The sequence below is a fragment of the Protopterus annectens genome, chromosome 3.part1, assembly GCF_019279795.1.
Source record: "Protopterus annectens isolate FY-2018-M chromosome 3.part1, PAN1.0, whole genome shotgun sequence".
NCBI lineage: Eukaryota > Metazoa > Chordata > Ceratodontiformes > Protopteridae > Protopterus > Protopterus annectens.
This window is the reverse complement of record NC_056732.1, coordinates 537,049,529-537,068,607: the sequence shown is the minus strand read 5'-3', so window position 1 is coordinate 537,068,607 and position 19,079 is coordinate 537,049,529.

Sequence of the window (19,079 nt, the reverse complement as noted above, 5' to 3'; positions counted from 1 at the left end):
GAGGTTCAAGTCTCTCGAGCGCGTAGCTCGATGGGATTTGGATTTGCTGAGGTGTAGCATGCCCATTAATTCTGGGTTGGACATGGCTTTATACATCAGGCACAGATCGCCTCTGAGCAGGCAGTATGCCACTGAGTAGAGCTGGAGTTTCTTTAACCGGGTAGCATATGGCATCTGTTTGAGCCCTTTGGTCCTCATGGTGAGGTACTTTTGGGGTCTTTCCAGGTGCTGCAGGTTTCTGGTAAGGTATATCCCAAAAGGGGCATTGTACTCAATTATGGGCCTGATGAGGGATGAGTAAAGAGGCATGATGACCTTCCCTGATCTAGATGTGCATCTCTTCATGATTAGGTGGGCTATATAAAATGTTTTTCTAACCACTTTGGCCACGTGGTTGTCAAATGAGAGATTGCTATCAACTTGGGTCCCCAGGTCCATAATTACTTCTTCTGTACTTAATGGATTACCACCTATGTGGTAATTTGTGGGCACTTTGTTTTTGCCAAAGGGGATGGCTATACACTTTTTGGCATTTAGCTTGAGGCCATGGCTCTGGCACCAGTTGTCTGTTTCTATGAGGCCCATTTGGAGGATGCTTGTGTCGGCTGGAGAGTTGATTATGGCTCCCAGTTTGCAGTCATCTGCGAACTTGGTCAGCCGCAGTTCTTCTGTGTTGGCCTGTACCTCCGAGAAATATATACCGAACAAGAGAGGTCTCAGGACTGAGCCTTGTGGGACACCACTTGTAACTGGTTTGGAGTCTGACATGGCTCCAGCAATTCCAACCATGTAGGTTCTGTCCTTGAACCAGTTTGCAACCCATCTAGTGATATAGGGGTTTATATTCAAGCTGGTGAGCTTATCTATAACGCCCGAGTGGGGTATTGTATTGAAAGCTTTTGCAAGGTCCAGGTAGGCTGTGTGGACCACCTTCCCCTCGTCAATGGCCTTGGTGACTGTTTCAAAGAAATCAACCAGGTTTAAGAGGCAGGATCTGCCCTTAACATAGCCGAACTGGGTAGGATCCAGTGTCTGTAGGTCCCCAATATCTTTATTTATGAGGTCCATGATGATCCTTTCCATAGCTTTGCAGACCAAGCTAGTCAGGCTTATGGGGCAATAGTTTCCAGGATCCATTGAGGCACCACCTTTGTGGAGAGGGAGCACTGTTGCTGTACTCCACTCTTTGAGTACATATCCTGTAGTAAGGCTGAGATTGAACAGTAGTTTTATGTTTGGGTTTAGCTCTTCTTGGAGTTCATGTAGGACGCAGCCTGGGACACCGTCTGGTCCCATTGATGCTGTGTTTTTTGCTTTGGAGAGGGCAGCTCTTACCTGAGCATCTGAGATGTCAGGGGGGGCAGCACTCTGCTGTGATAGATATTTGCCCTTTTGGTGGGGGTGGGAGAAGTTTGCGCTGAACCTGTCAGCTAGGATGTTGGCAATGTCTGTGGGTTCGGTGTATTTTTTGTCATTTTGGACTAATTCTGCGCATATCTCGGAATTCCCACCCAGGTTCCTAACATAACTAAAGAAAGTCTTGTGATTATCTTTAGTGTCCTGTGCAATTTTTCTCTTGAAGCTGGCCTTAGATGATTTTATGAGTGCCCGTAGTTTTTTGCTAATACTGATCAGAAATGCCTTCCCTTTTTGGGATTTTGCTCTATCGTGTAGTAGCTTCCTCCTTCTATTGTATAGTTTGTTTATGGCTGAGGTCCACCAGCCAGGACATCTGCCTTTGGAGGATTGGATCTTGGTTTTATTTGGGATTGCATGATCCATGCATTCCTGAAGGTGTTCATAGAATGCGTTTATAAAGGATTCTGCGGTCTGAGCTGTATTTTCCACAGTCCCAGGGGCTTTGAAGGATTCCACCTCAGTTTTGAGGAGTGTGAAATTTGCTTTAGAGAAGTTTTTCACTGTGGTTTTCAGGGCAGGGGATGGAGTCGGGATGTGAATATCCAGTGAGATTAGTTTATGGTCTGATCTTGCCAGTGAGGGATACACTTCTGTTCTGGAGCATAGAGTCCCCATGTTGGTGATGATCAGGTCCAGTATATTTTCCCCTCTTGTGGGAGTGATAACAAGTTGTTCCATAGCATTTGAGTTTATAAATTCTAGGAACCTTTGGGCTAGGGTGTTGGAGCTAGAGTAATGCTCCCAGTCTATCTTTGGGTAGGTGAAGTCACCCAATATAATGGTGTTTGGAGAAACCTTCATATTTTCCAGTGTTCTCAGGAAGGCCAAGTGGGTTTCCTGGGTTTGGGAGGGTGGTCTGTAGCAGGCTATAAACTGGAAGGCAGTTTTACCCACTGTTAGTTGCACATGGATAGTCTCTGATGCGTCGTGTTGTGCCACCAACCTGGAGGTGTGGGTATCTTTGACGAATATTGATACTCCCCCTTGTTTTGTGGTTTGGTCCAAGTTTTGGGGCCGAAAAGCATGGTAAGAGGTATAACCTGGTAGTGCTGGGGTACTCTCGGGAGCCTTGAACCAGGTTTCTGTTACTGCACAGATATCGATGTTCTCCATGCTAAGGAGAGTTTCAAACATTTTTTTTGCAAAAAAAGTATGTAATGTTGTATTTGTTTACCCTTTGGAGCTTTTCTCCCCAGGCCTCCGCTGAAAATGGATATGCATCCAGTCGGACTATCCTGGTCAACAAATGTAAAATAAAATAAATAAATAAATAGTATGTTGCTAAAAATAAAAAGTTTATATGCCTAAAAACTAAGTGAAAAACATCCCCCCACACACGAAAAAAATTAGAGCATAAAACAACATAATAATGTTCCTATCTCATCAGGCTTTTTAATTTCAAAATGCAAAATATAGAATAAACTTCATTTAAGCCTGGAAAGTGACAAGCACTGGTACAGAGTTGCCAATAAAGCTCCAATAACTCTAATAAGAGTGATTCAGGACCCCCTCTCCCATCAGATAGAATACAATCAATTGCTCTGAACTTAAAGTTATGGTCTGGTTAGTCTCTAATGTGTCTAGCCAGGGCATTCTCCTGTTTAGACCTACTAATGTGGTACAAGTGTTCATAAACATGCTCCCTCAGCCTTCTATCAGTTTTTCCATTATAGAAGCCTGGGCATTGTTGACACTGTGCTACATAAACCACTGACTTAGTCTGGCTATTAAGCTTGTATTGGTTATAATATGTTCGTCCCCTAATCATAAAACGTTGTCCAATATCCATATATTTGCAGTGATGACATGTTACATTTAAACATGCCTTTCCTCATGCTGGTACCCCTGTTATTCCATTGCAATAAGCTTTTTAAATTCTGCCCTCATTGGAAAACTATCCTAGGTGACTCTTGTAGTTTCTGTCTTCTTGTATCATTTCTGATTAGTGACTGGTTTTTGTTAATAAATAAATGTCAAGGGTATTAATGCTGTACTGGGTTATTAAACTACATGAGCTATATGGGTTATTCTGTCCATCTCTTACTATAAGCTCAGTGTTGTGATCTAACCTATCCTTATAACTCAGGATAGGCTTGAATATTCCTGCAGTTCTCTTGTGTTGGACCTCCTCAATCAAATTACAGACCAGTATTTCTGGATAACCCCTTTTGTTAAACATCTCCTTCAGTCTACTGCATTCTATATAAAAATTATCGTCATTCGTCGCCATACGGGTTGCCCTTACTAGTTGTCCATTAACCACTGATCATTTCTGGTGGAAAGGGTGAGAACTACTATAATGAAGGAAGGAGTTGGAATACGTTTCCTTCCAGTCTATTTTGGCCATATAGCACGTATTCATTTCATCTTTAAAAAGGTCAACATCAAAATAAGCTATCTGACCAGTACTAAAATTAGCAGTAAACGTAAAAAAATGTGCAGTGGGATTAAGGTACATCAATAGCTTATTAGCTTTTATTGCATCCCCATCGATAATCATAAAAATGTCATCCAAAAAATGTGTATAATAATATATTTGACTTGTACTTGATGGGTTTTTTTTTCATGAATTCCTGTTCCCAATATGCCATCACCAAATTAGTGAAGCTGGCTTCCCAAGGGGAGCCCATTGCCACACCAGTTTTCTGTAAGTAGTATTTGTTGTTAAAAGTAAAAAATTTTGGGGATAAAATTATGTCTAAGAGTTTCTCAACAAGGGAAACTTCAGCTGAAGTGCCCCTTTACTGTGCATCATATAACTAACCCATTCCACTCCTTCAAGATGGGGTATTGAGGAGTACAAATCTTTAACATCTACAATAAAGTTAGTCTGGAAGTCCAATTGGTTAATGTTTGAAAGAAAAGAGCATGAGTCTTTACAAATCAGATTCTCCAGGGTAACATATTTCTTTAAAATATGGTCAGTTACCTTGGCAAATGAGTACGTGATGTGATTTCTGGCATCCACAAGTGGTCTCATAGGGGGATAATTTATATTTTTGTTGACTTTCGGGATTCTAAAGAAAATGGGTATCCTTGGGGCCAGCATAGACAGAAAGGTATATAAGCCGATATCAATTCTAGCCTCAATTAACATATTCAAAAGAGACTGAATCCTAGAATAAGCACTATCGACTTCAGCTTTTGAGATTTCAACATATGTGTCACTGTTTAAAATGTTTTTCATCCTGTGAATGTATTCATCTATATTCATAACAGCCAATCCTCCCCCTTTGTCAGGTTGCATCACATGTACTGGAGTTCAACCCATCCAACAATTGTCTCTCACTACTGTTAATATTAAACTCAGAAATCTCATGAAATTGTTCTGTTCAATATTGCTACGTATGTCCAATTCACAAGCCTGTTCAAAAAGATCTAGAACAGGGTGTAGTGGTGGATAAAAAGTGCTTACTATTTTAAACATATTCACATTATTACAATTCTGACATAACAAAACAACCAGATTTAATTTTCTCACAAAAAGTTTTAGATCAATCAATGTTTTTGCCACATCTGCTTTGCAAGAAGGTACACAACTCAACCCTTTGGCTAGAAAAGCAACAAGCTTTTGGTCCATTTGCAAGTTGGTATAATTATAGACCTTGAAATCACCTCCAGAATTCAAAATGATATCACAACAGTTTGTAGTATCTATTATTGGGCCATTTACCACCTCTGTTCCTGCTGTTTTTCTGATGGCCTCCCCCTTGCTATGGGGATGATTCAGTGCTCTGTTCTGAAAATTACCCATTCAGTATGAAGGTCCTGCTCCTGTTGTTCCATTAATCTCTTGCTTAATTTGCGGGGCCTGTACTGACCTATTTTTGGTGATACGTTTGCTCCTTCTAACAGTAACTACGCTCTGTTCAACACTAACATGATTCGCAGTAGGCATGCTTTCTAGTTCATTGCTAACATATGCCCCAACCTCAGTTTCATTCTGTCAAATGGAGCTCCAGTTTGTGAGGGAGGTGGTTTAGGGTAAGCCACTCCCATTCTCTAAGCATGGCGGTCCCTGTTCAACTCCAATTTAGTTGTTTTTAGTTTTGCTAAATACTGGCATATACTTGTAAAAATTCTCTCATATTTAAAGTGGTAAAGTTGAAAATTAATGTCCGCTTTAATATTATTGTCCAGTACTGTAGCCTCTTTTACTAAATTGTCAGCCGACTTCTGGCAATGTTGGCATATTAATTCCAATAATTCAGTACCATGCCTGTCAAACAGCTTTAATAAATCCTTATGGAAATCAGAACCTTCCACCAGTCTGGTAGGGTATTGCCATTTTCTCAAACCCTATGGGACTAAGCCTTCACTAATACACTCCCAGAAGTAAGCCATTTCTAATTGTAATTTCTTATACTTGACCAATTTCTGGTCAAATTGATGTAAAAGTGTAGAAATATTCATACACACTCCAGATGGTTGCTCCTGCTGACTGTCACTGTTGTTAGTTTGTAATCCAAGTGGTGTAGTTAGTCATATATTGAAGCTATGAGTCCCAATAAGCCCCGAGGGTGGTGGACCATTGGTTAGCATACTGCCGTTATTTACTAATGGGTCCAGTAAAGCCTCCATTCTAATTAAGCCTTGATTCAAACTCCCTGGGATGGAAGAAATAGGCAGTTCATATGCTGAACTCAGACCAGCATTGGTATCTCCAGGATGAACCTCTGTGGATACAAACACTGGATTCCAAGGTAGTATACTATTGCTAGCTGTGGTATCAAGCCTCATGGACAGGTTTTCCAATAGCTGAGATAACATTTTGATAATTAATGTTAAATTACTGAAGCTGCCACTTTAAGTAAGCGGTAAAGACACACCAAAAGAGCCCTCTGTAGCCATATAAAAGACACTGAAACTGCTTAAATTAAGAAAAAGCAAACTGAAAAAAATTGCCAGAAGAACTCGACCTACTACAGAATGAAGCAAGAAACTGTTTATTAAAGCTCTTTTCTTCCCATGTGTTTGTGGGACTTATCAGATAAAAATCAATTAGTAAAATCAACTTTTATAGTAGTCTAACAAAATTGTCCCCCGGATTTACTAATCTTCCATGCAGGACTAGCTTAGTCCTGCACGGAAGCAGCCATTTAGGAGCAGGATGGCAGCGTGCCATGCATATTAATGAAGGCGCGCTGCCTGAGCTCCTAATCTTACACAGAGCATGTAAGAGTGCAGTGGATGTGTCTGAGAGCAGAGCTCTCAGAATATACACTCCCCTGCAATGAAGAACAGCAGAAAGCCCTAAAAGAATGAGCAAGACCTCTCATAGGTGTCCGCATACCCCCAGCAGCATCCCCTCACATGTGCAAGAGCAACAGTAAACACAAACAATATAAAGATACTTTTTTTTTTATGAAACAGATTAAATTTAACCATAGGTGCACGGGTTTGCCCATCGCTTAGCTACGGTTAATGCAGCTTAAATGGTAGAAGAGGATAAAAAGGAAGGATATATGCAAATGAAGCAGTATAGCAATAGTGTAGTGGACAGAGCATTCGCCTTACAAGCAGTCATTCCCGGTTTGAGTCCCACTGCAACACATTCCATTTTCCATGTCAAATCAAGTTATGACCAATATCTTTAGTTGCATAACCTAATAAATAACATATATTTGTGAACTGGAGTACTGCATTAAATGCAGATGTGAGGTGTCATTGTCATAATGTTGTAAAGTCCACAGATAATCACATGTGCCCCATACAGTATATGTACACAGGAATCAGGGATACAAATGGAAGGTAAAATGTGTAATGAATGATAACTCCATAGAGCATCCAAATCCCCCACCTTCCCAAGAACCATTAGACAGTACTGTCTAAATTAGTGCAGTGGTAAGTGGGAGTAAGCATTAGTAAGCATGTGTAAGCACTATTAAGCAGTAGAAAGCAGGAATAAGCATATGTAAGCACTAGTAAGCCCGTTTGTGCAGGGGTAAGCGATGCGCACACAGGTTAAGCAATATTGAAGCTAACCCTCTATAAGCATATTTAACCTGAGGTTAGCATTGCTTACCCTCGTGCAAACCAATGCAAACCCACTTAAAAGTGCTTAAATAGCCTTAATCATTCTGTATCCAACAGCTGCTGTTCTGCCCAACAATGAAATAAACAGCCTTGCAGGTCTTGAATCCAGGACCCTATACACTATAGTCATAGTAGTTAACCACCAAGCCATCACAGCAGTACATAAGAATGAGGTATCACCAAACAAATTCTCAATATAGTACAATCAAACTGAACATGTGAAAGCAATCAGTATGCAGTCATATGTTCTATAACCTACTACATAACATAAATATGTGAACTGGAGTACAGAAGTAAGCCTAGATGTGAGGTGTAATTGTAATAGAGTGTTGAAGTCCCCTATTAAACATAAGGACCCCATACAGTGTATGTACACATGAATCATGGATACTATAGATATATATATATATATATATATATATATATATATATATATATATATATATATATATATATATATATATATATATATATATATATATATATATATATATATATGTATATCATGTAATGAATAATAAATCAATGCCAAAAAGCAGATATGATGCAAAGTAAATATTAAGCAACGCTAAGCATTGCACAGGCCAGCTTAGTAGGTGTAAGCAATGTGTAGGCCAGCTAACTCAATTTGCCCAATGGCATACCTCTTTAAACAATGCCAACCTTAGGTAAGCGGGTTTGCCCATAGCTAAGCCTTTTCAAAACTGTCCAATCATGGCAAAGTGTGGGAAATCGGCTCAACTTAAATCCAACAGGTAGGAATACATCTCACAACTGGTTGTATCTTCCCTTGCAGGCACCATGTCAAGAATGGGAGAAGGAGTGCGCTTTTGGGTGTATGCTGGGGCATCCAGGAGTCCAGAGTCATGGCAGGACTCCTTGTCAAAGACCATGAGCAGAGACTGCTGCAGGGCCAGTACCAGGGTTCCCAATATAAGGCAAAAGCCTGGAACCATCTTGCTTGTGACCTCACCAGTGCCACTGGCATACCCCGAACTAGTGAGCAGGTCAGACATTACTATGCTGCCATGAGGCGGTGAAAGGGGGATCTCTTGGATCAGTGGATCCAAAAGGCTAGGACAGCAGGGGTTGTCACAGCTGTGTATATCACTCCACTACCTGTTTAATAATTGCCAGCTCATGTATATTATGGATAGGTATGGCTAAATATTCCTGTTATGTCCTTAACAGTGGCAAGTGAGCTGGCCACGAACCAGGAGGCCCATGGATGTCGCCTGGAGAGGTTACGACATGAGGTAGGTTATTAATACTCTTGCATGTACTGTCATATGAAATAAATCTAAAAGTATTAGTAAGTTAATTGCCAGTATAAAACCTGTATTGTTTAAGGCAAGTACTGCATACACCAGAGAATATGGCAGGAAGAGTCTCATATAGTTTCTATGTAAATAAAAGCATAATAGCCTGACAATAAAGGTCTAACTGCTGGACTGCATGCGTATGCTCTGGTATCATATGGTAATGTAGATTTGCAATCACTTACTAGTACTGTTGTATTAGTGAAGCACTGTTACCTACACTGTGCAACATAAATAGAATGCGTAGCATTGTCTGTATATGACTGGTGTAATCCCCAAAGGTCATTTAGTACAACAGAGAGAAATAGACAGAAAACAGTGAAAAGACAGACAACAAAATCCGAATAGCACATGCAACTGAGACATGAACTGTTGTATTTTTAGCACACACAGCCATGGTTCGAATCCTGGGAGTGGTAGTAGTCTGCATACAGAATCATACCCCACAACTGTACAGATATGTCCAGAATGTCCGGTAAATTGGCCCATATCTGCTGCCTGTCACTCTGTCTCCCTGGGAAATCAGTGGGATGATTCCAGACGTATAGGCAGCAAACAAGAACTACAACTAACTGATTGTCACACATCTATAAGAACAAACCTGTCACTCTAGCAACTCCCCAAACTGTTATGAGAGTAATAAGCCAAGTATGTCCTGTCTACACTCCCATGTTGTCAAGCTGTGACCAGAGTGTGTACAGTAACAGAGTGAGATGTATGTGCATAATAGTAATATGGAAACTGGTACTTTGTGTGGCAACATTCAGGTAGTGCTAACAAACATTGGTCCCACAGGTCTGTCAGATACGAACACTGTGCCCAGAAATAAAAGAATGATACCCTGTACAGGTACTGTTTACTTTGGCATTGTATGGTATTGTGAATGATGCAGTTGCCCTGAATAATACGGTATTACTCATCACTGCCACCCACACTGTGCTACATAATATAACTGTCTAGGAAATCCTGTATAAGAGTGTTGTAATACAAGGTCAGAATTTAAAACCACAGGAGAATTATAAGACAGAAATCAGATAGGAGATATACAGCAATATCTATATAGCACACACAACTGTGATGGACAGTTTTTTAGTTTAGCAGATGCAGCCAAGGTCTGCATCCTGGGAGTGGAAGTAGGCTGCATACAGAATCATACCCCACAACTGTACAGATAAGTCCAGAATGTCTAGTATATCGGCTCATATCTGCTGCCTGTTACCCTGTCCCCCTGGGAAATCAGTAGGATGATCCCAGATGTTTAGGCAGCAAATAGGAAATACAACTGATTGTCACACATCTGTAAGAACAAACCTCTCACACTAGCAACTCCCCAAAATGTTATGAGAGTAATAAGCCATGTATGTCCCATCTACACCCCCATGTTGTCAAGCTGTGATCAGAGTGTGTACAGTAACAGGGTGAGATGTATGTGCATAATACTAATGTGACATCTGGTACTTTGTGTGGCAACATTCAGGTAGTGCTAATAAACATTGCTCCCACAGGTACATCAGATATGAACACTGTGCCAAGAAATAAAAGCTTGATACCCTGTACTGGTACTGTTTACTCTGGTATTGTATGGCATTGAGAGTGTTGCAGTTGCTCTGAATAATAAGGTATCACTGAATAATAAGGATCACTGTCACCCACACTGTGCTACATAATATAACTGTCTAGGAAATCCTGTATAAGAGTGTTGTAAGTCACTAAAGGTTGAACAGGGCAGTAGTCTACATATGTCCCAGTTCACCTTCATGTGGTCAAAACATGGCAGAGACTGTGCAAAAAGAGATGGACAGGTATGTGCATAACATCAACCTGGAATCTGGGAGTATGTGTCAAAACAGTTAGTGTTAACAAACAATTCCTCCACAGGTATACCAGGTAAGAGGTGTATACTGCAGGTAAAACCAGTCCATGTATATAGTTGTTGACAGCCATATCACTGTCCAAACTAAGGCAATAGGGTAGTGTAGTAATACATGTAAGGTACAGATAACAGCACTGACTAGGAAAGTAATGCAAACTACACCAATATACTAGTTGGTAATTGACACCTCCCCACCATATCTCCAACAATACACTAAATACCCACCACAACTGGTACATGATGATTCCACTGTAATGTTGGGACATATGTGCTATTGTTTGATAATTATATAAATCTGATTCTATGCATGTGCTATATAGAACTACTTCAACATTGGTGGCATGGTGCCATCAATGTACCTGCATGCTGTTGCTATTACCACCGTGGTCCCATGTATGCATGTGTTCCATTTGCTATGCAACTGTTCCATAACTGGTGTCTGGGTTAATAGGAATATCTATGCATGCTGTTATACCTAATCCTGGAATGTGCTGACTATTACTAACCCATATATGTTGATAAACCATAAACACTATAGCACGTATGGGAATGCAGGTCCCAGCGGACCCACCTGTCCCACCTCAGGTAGCCATGGCACCGGGCACCAGCACGTCTGGGGCCCAACCGGGGACCTCCTCGTCCATTGGTCCTGCACCACCTTCGGGTGGAAACACCTCAGGGGATGGGGCTCACACCCCCTGGGACCGGGCACGGACAGGAACCTGTCACCTGTTGCCAGGTCCTGGTCATGGTGCATAGCAAGCTCAATCAGCAGTTTGGAGATCTGCTATGCCAGCTCAAGGGCCAAGTGTTGCAACTAGAGGGTTGGCCTGGCTCTCTGACTTAGCCCCCAGTACAGCCACCTTCAGGGCTGTGAAGGAGCAGTGGTGACTGCCCATGGGTGGGGACCCCAGTCCCACTTTTTCCACTAGGTGGCTCATGGGCTTCCGATTTCCCATTAGAAATAGAGTTAAAAACAAGGAACTTGAATGGATTATTAGGATGAGGGCGAATATGGGTAGAGGCCTCAATGATAAGGTATCGATTCAATCAGTCTTGATTAATAGGCCGTTATGCTAATGAAGTGTTTTTTATATACTCTTTATATATATTTTCTATACATACATTAGTACGTCTTTGGTATAATTCAAGCTTGCACATTTATATGTCAGGAAAATCATGTTATGTATGTATATAAAATGCACATTAGTAATTATATCATAGGACAGTTTTATTGAAATTTCACACTGGCCTTTTAATTTTTAATTGTTTTTAATTATTTTCAGAGTCATTTGTGATGTATATATGGGTGGAGCTGTGTGATGAACTTTGTCTGATGAAGCTGCTTGACTGCGAAAGCGCTCACCATTACTGTTTGCTACAGTTTGTTCATTAAAGTAGTTTATTAAGTTACTTTTTGTCATAGTTCAGTGCTCACTATATTTTTACATTTATATATATATATATATATATATATAGAGAGAGAGAGAGAGAGAGAAAGGGAAATATATATACATATATATATATATATATATATATATATATATATATATATATGAACATATATACATACATATGCATACATCTACAGATATATAAGTCTACATCTAAATGTGATTGTATGTATATATATATATATATATATATATATATACATATATATATATATATATATATATATATATATATATATATATATATATATATATATATATATATACATATTATATATATATATATATATATATATATATATACAGCAATAAATATATGTAATCATAAATATTTATCTATATAGGTATATACAGACATATAACGATAGATATAAAAGAGAACATAACAAAAACATATATGTCCACATGCACCGTTAATAGAGGTGAGTGGGCTCAAACAACATATGTCTTGCACGTATAGATATCCCCCCCATAGCCAAACACATCTGCCCTGCAATACAATGCCAACTGAAGCAAATCCCATAACCAGGACTTGACACAACATGGGCACAAGATGTTAACAGTACGCCATCCCACCTGTATGATATCAGGCTGGTATCAGTAACATATCATGCGGTACAGTCTGACTACCATAGGGAATATACAATGTGGAAGCAATCAGCATTCCTAAGATACATATACACAGACACATATATGCTGATACATATATATAACTATATATGTAACTACACATACACACTCAGAGATATGTATAGGATGATACATATGTAGAAGGTGCACACAATATGGAACAGCCACTATGTCTTCAGTTTCCACCTGACCAACTGGACACTGTATGAGCCACCCATACAAATGACAATTGTTGTCTAAAACATATACCCACAGAAAGGTCAAAGGATATAACACCACACACAGGTTTGCATATATGGGAAAGCTTTATTTGTGTACTATTACAGTTGTATATGCCATGGCATATAGCTGTTTAGGCTCTGACATACATATAAACAGAGTAATGCAACTGTGAAACAGTTATATTAATACAGTAGTCTGGAAAGATTGACATATGTTGCTGTCCATGCCGAGGCCTTTAAGTAGTACAATACTAAAGACAGACTGGGCCACGGGATAACACTCAATCAACAGTATGTAATGCAGATGTATAGTTCAGCAGCCTCTGACTACACCCTGTACACAATCCCCAGGGGGTAAAGACCTCAGTTGACACAATGGGATGTATTTGTTCCATAACAAGGCATAACTGACACCATCACAAACACATTGACAAACAGAACAGTCTGTATGGCAGGAAGAAGTAGGCCTGCATTTACCCAAGGTGAATTGTATGGTAATGTACATCCAGATACCTTAAGGCAGCTTGTACCTTGATACCCCCACATGTTGTAACAGCCTAGGTTAGTTATGGTGCACCCCCATAGACTGAATAATACAGGGCTATATACCACTGTTACATACACTGGCCTCTGGAGTGCAGAAGGGCACACATGTATTGTGTAGATGAAGCCCACACATATATGGACCCAACCCCACAATATGTGTGGGGGCCACAATAGCAGTGGATTGGTGGCAGGAATGGCAGCATGACATACTCACAGCCCACTACATAACCCCTGACAGCATGTCATATGTATAAAGCCTGGTATGTAGGTGAAGGACAGAGGCTGGAACACAGGCCCATATGTGAAATACTGTTGTCATACAATAAGCAAGTTGCTGGTGTTACAGGATAGCCTGCAACATACCCTTACTCAGGAATATGAAGTTAGAAACAGACATGGATGTAGTCATGTACTGATAGCACTCAACACACACACTGCCAGTGATATATCTGACACAAGACCTGTGTGGTGGGCAGACAAAACATAATAGGCACACCTCTGGCCATCAAGTGGATAGGCTCACAGTTGAGAGCTATGCAAACAGACTGCATTCCAAGTTAAACTAGTATGTACACACAAACCCTGTAACACTGCTGCTATACAATGCATACAACAACACTGCTCACACTCTGTCTGTAGTTCTGGAACCCCCTACAAATATGTAGCTGGCCTGAGTGTGCAAGTTCTCTTGTAAGAGGTATTGCTACCTGCTGTCTGTAACACTGCTGCCCACACACTGGAAGGATATCCACCATACAGGAAAGGTAAAGGGACCATGCCCACATGATGTAGGGATTTATAATAGTTGGTTGCCATGACCGTGGTAATTGGATGTACTACACAGCATGCTGCATGCATGTAGCAAGTGGAGGACACTGACTAGTGCAGAGGACATCACCTGATCATGTGCATCACCTATACATGGATAATTATATATATATATATATATATATATATATATATATATATATATATATATATATATATATACATATACATATATGTTCACCATATGTCCTGAACATGGAGTGGAGTTCTACTTTAACCCCAATAGTTCCAACCTCTTAGTGCAAGGGGATGTCAGGTATGTATTGCAGGTATATATGTAGACTATTGCTACAGTGATAGGGGTTGTCTTCACAGACATGTTGTGTGTGGAAGGTCACATCTGCTTTTAACATGTGTGCCATTGGCTACTGGCAGACATCCTAAGGACATCACAGTACAGTAGCACTGCTAGCACAGTAATGATCTTGTGGACTACAGCAGTGATATGGCCAATAAATGTGGACAGTCTGACACACTCTGGTCAGTCCAGAGGTATACACAGAACCCCTTAGTGCAAGACATGTGGACCAAGCCTAACAATGTGAATGTTAATAACCATGTAGATGGGTATATCACATAAATACTGGTATACATTTGCCTCCATAGGTTATGAATTCACATACCCCTGCCTGTCCTGACACATAATAATCACTGGTACATATGTGCCATGGCCACATAATACCCACTAGTTAGTGACATACATCTGTACAGCACCCCACTGCTTTGTCTGACATGCATGACTGTTATGGTGGTCTGGCAGCAATACATCTGACAAGTATCTTGACATAACATCACACTGGGTAAGTACACTAACCTGCTAGGCATGTAACACTGCACTGTGCAGGCTACAGGCAGACTGCCACAACACTGGCCTACATTTCTTATGGGAGAATACACATGTACCTGCATATATAGCAGGCTCTACAGGCATGTCACAGCACAGAGTAACAGACACCTGTGTGAAAGTGCACAACCACAACCAATGTGAACACAGCTGCATATGATAAGCTAGCGTAATATTACAGCATATGGACTATCTGATCAACACCTTCCTCATGTGTGCCACTCACACACTAACCCTACATATAATGGGCCACTACACAGTGTGGTCCGATGCCTGTCTGTGGTATGGGACATGTGTGTGTTTGGCCCTACAAACATGTAAGCCGATAGGGTAACATAAAGTGGAGCAGCATGTTACATCAGATAGAACAGGACCAAGAACAATGATATTTACCACAGTCTGTACACAGGCCAAGGTACCTATTCACAATACACACACTGTCGACAATCAGGCTCCCTATTATGCTGTCACAGATGCAGGTTGTTGAATGCGTCTTTGTCAAAGTGAAAAGTGAGAAAAGGCAAAATAGTGAAGCGGCTTTTCACCGCATTCTTTCCCTGGGAAAGAATTTGCTTGGCCGCTTTCACTACTTTGCCATTTTCAGCACTGTAGTGCAATCTTGGAGTTGGTATATTTAAGTAGGGGGTATGAGAGGCATAGCCCCCCACATTGGGGGATGTGGGGGGCTTTGCCCCCCACATTATGTAATGTTTTACAGTTTTGTTTGTTTTGTTTTTTTTTCGGAACAGCGATTTTTTCCAAGGGAAAAATCGCTGTTCTGAGGTTTTGATGTTGTAAGCTTTCACTTACATGGGGTTGATTATATGTTGTTCGCTCTTCTGAGCATGTGATATCATAATATAGACCCAAAAATCACCATAAGTACATAGACCTCAGTACTGTACACACAACCACAAAATGCCCAGGTTATGTCCTCAGATGTAACTCCTACTATACATAACGTGTAGCAGTCTGATATCTCACTGACTTGTTATCAGACATGATGTCAATAAATTATGGTTTACAGAACATATGCACCTCTTACTGCATGACACATGTACAATGGAAGACAGAGTTGTGGTTGGAGGCACAAACACAGGGCCAATATTAACATGTTACTGTGATAACCTCGTACATTTACTCTTGTAACAGAGTTTGTTGTGACATATGTCCTATGAGGGATATGATGCCAGTAACTCTTACGGCTGTCAACATGTAGTGACTGCAATCCTCACACTATGCTTTTGCAATTCACAGATTGGTGCTCTGTGAATAATACAAGAAACAAAAGGCACCACACACTGCCCAGTATGCAGATGACCCTACAGATGGGGGTTTCCTCAGAAACATAGAACTGTCATGACAGGTATTAAAACATGTAGACCAGCCATATCCACACACACCCTGTTAAACCAACATTACTCCAAATGCAGAATAGCAACACTTACATTCTGTAGTCATGTCAGGCACATCCCCCTCCTGTGTGTTGGCCTGTTTCCACAGTTTCTTATTAGAAGTGAATCCCAATCCATCTGTGACGCTGTTTGCCAAACACCAGATCTTGATCCTGCTCACCGTGAATGAAAAGGCCCAACACCAACATAATGTTCCTAGATATTGGAGTGTGTTTCCATGCAATTGGCTATGGGACTGTTACCACAGCTGTTCCATATGCAATCAGCTAGAGGAGGGCTGCAATTCCTGTAGTGGCCATCAGCTGATCATGAGCATCACTTTACAAAACACATACTGCTGCCTAAGCAAAGCAGGTGTAGTTCTTTACATCCACCAGAGATTCAGTGAGAGAGACAGACAGAGGCAAAGATAAGTCAGGAAGGGGGTGGGAGAGTAAAACCTAAGCATGTTTGTGTCACACACCTACTAGTACAAGGTATCAAACCCCTGACTGACTATGTATTGCTATCACAAGTCTATGCAGTCATTGGATGCACCACATAGCTTACATGTTGAGGAGCTCTCCAAATGTATATGTGATGGTCAGTGACATCTGTAACAGTGATATGGTAACGATACGGTAGGTGTAGTACACATGCCTGTCCATATGAACAGGTGTCACCGTCAACACAGTCACACTCTCTCAGGGACTCACACACATTGACACACTTGGCAGGGTCAGGAATGCACTTCCTCACTAATTAGTTTGCCATGATGCAGCACTGTGCAGGTATCACATGCACCACAGGGGTTATCCAGAGGTTATATGGGCAAATGGTATGTGGAGGTGTCTGACATCAGACAGCATGCTTCAGTATGCCAATGGGGGTTGTAGCGAATGTGAATGTGGTTAAAAACATCATACACCACACACACACAGACGCAGGGTGCCAATACTGACATGCATGTGTGCATTGCTTCATGGGTGCGTAGTGGTTGACTGTGCCAGAAGGCTGTACAAGGCTAGGTATAGGTGAAGGGTATAACTTGGCATCAGGCCACATGACAATGGTCAGCAGTGTGGCTCAGGGGTGTAGTGTCTGGATTGGCCCACACAGGTGGGTATTGTATTCACTATCCATTCACCTGGGTAACAATTGTGTGTGGCCATTGCTGTTCGATGCTTGCCATATATGTGTTCTTTAGTCCATGACATGGACGCTGTCTGGTATGTGCACACATCCCACATGCATGTACAGTGACATGTGGAACTAACTGTACCTGGAGTGTCTGGCCCATGTTGTGTACACAGATTGTTATAATCAGATGTGCCTGTCCTGGCCTCAGGTGCTGGGAACAGGTAATGGACAGCAGGTTGACCCTGCACCTACATTGATAGCATGATACAGGTATTCCCTGGTGTCAGTGGCATCTGTCCATACAGGGCATGTGTATAAGGCATGGTATGTCCTTTGTGGGTCACATTTGATGGCACCACAGGTGTTGCAGGCATCCAGTGGGGAGCATAGTGAAGGCACACTGTCTGCATGTACGTGTGTATGTTACTGATGGACAGGGTGCCATGCCCTCTGTCATCCATTACAATTACACCATGGTTACTATCTGGGGCAATATGCATGGTACTACCAACATAGCAGTTGTTGCCTAGGCAAGTGTGTTTGTGTATGAGACATGGGTTGAGAGTGTTCTCTGTGTAATGCAAGGGTTGCTGACATTGTTCGCCAGGCCTTGATGTCACATGTAGGGGTATGGATTGCCACCCAGCTTCTCAGTTATTTCACATCTGTTATCTTTGTAAGGTGGACATTGTGACATATAATAGGGCCACCATATAAGAAATTTGCAAAACCCATTCCACAATGAGTACAGTTGTTACACACTCACAGCCACCTCTACAGAGGATATGAATGACAAACACAGACACACACACACACACACACACACACACACACACAGCTACTATGTCTGGGATTATAACTCCTGCCTAACTAGTTTATTACACTACAGCCTTACACAGTTATAGGACATGCCACGGAGATTATTGGAGTACTCCTTCACCAAAGGTGTAATTCACATTGAATGACATCTTCAGCCTTGCCAAAGTAGGACATTTGAATTGTAGTGAGTGTGACTAGCCTAAAAAGCATTGCTTCCTACACAGACAATAAAAACACACACATCCACACTTGCTAAGTGTGGGAATAGAACCCTTCCCAAAGTACTATATCACACTACAGCATTACACTGTTATAGGATGCACCGCAGAGATTACTGGAGTACACCTTCCCCAAAGGTGTATTTCACAGTGAATGACATCAGCAGCCTTGCCAAAGTAGAGCATTTGAATTTTAGTGAGTGTGACTAGCCTAAAAAGCATTGCTCCCTACACAGACATAGAAACACACACACAAGCATCCACACTTGCCATGTTTAGAAATAGAACCACTCCCAAAGTATTATATTACATTACAGCATTACACTGTTACAGGACGC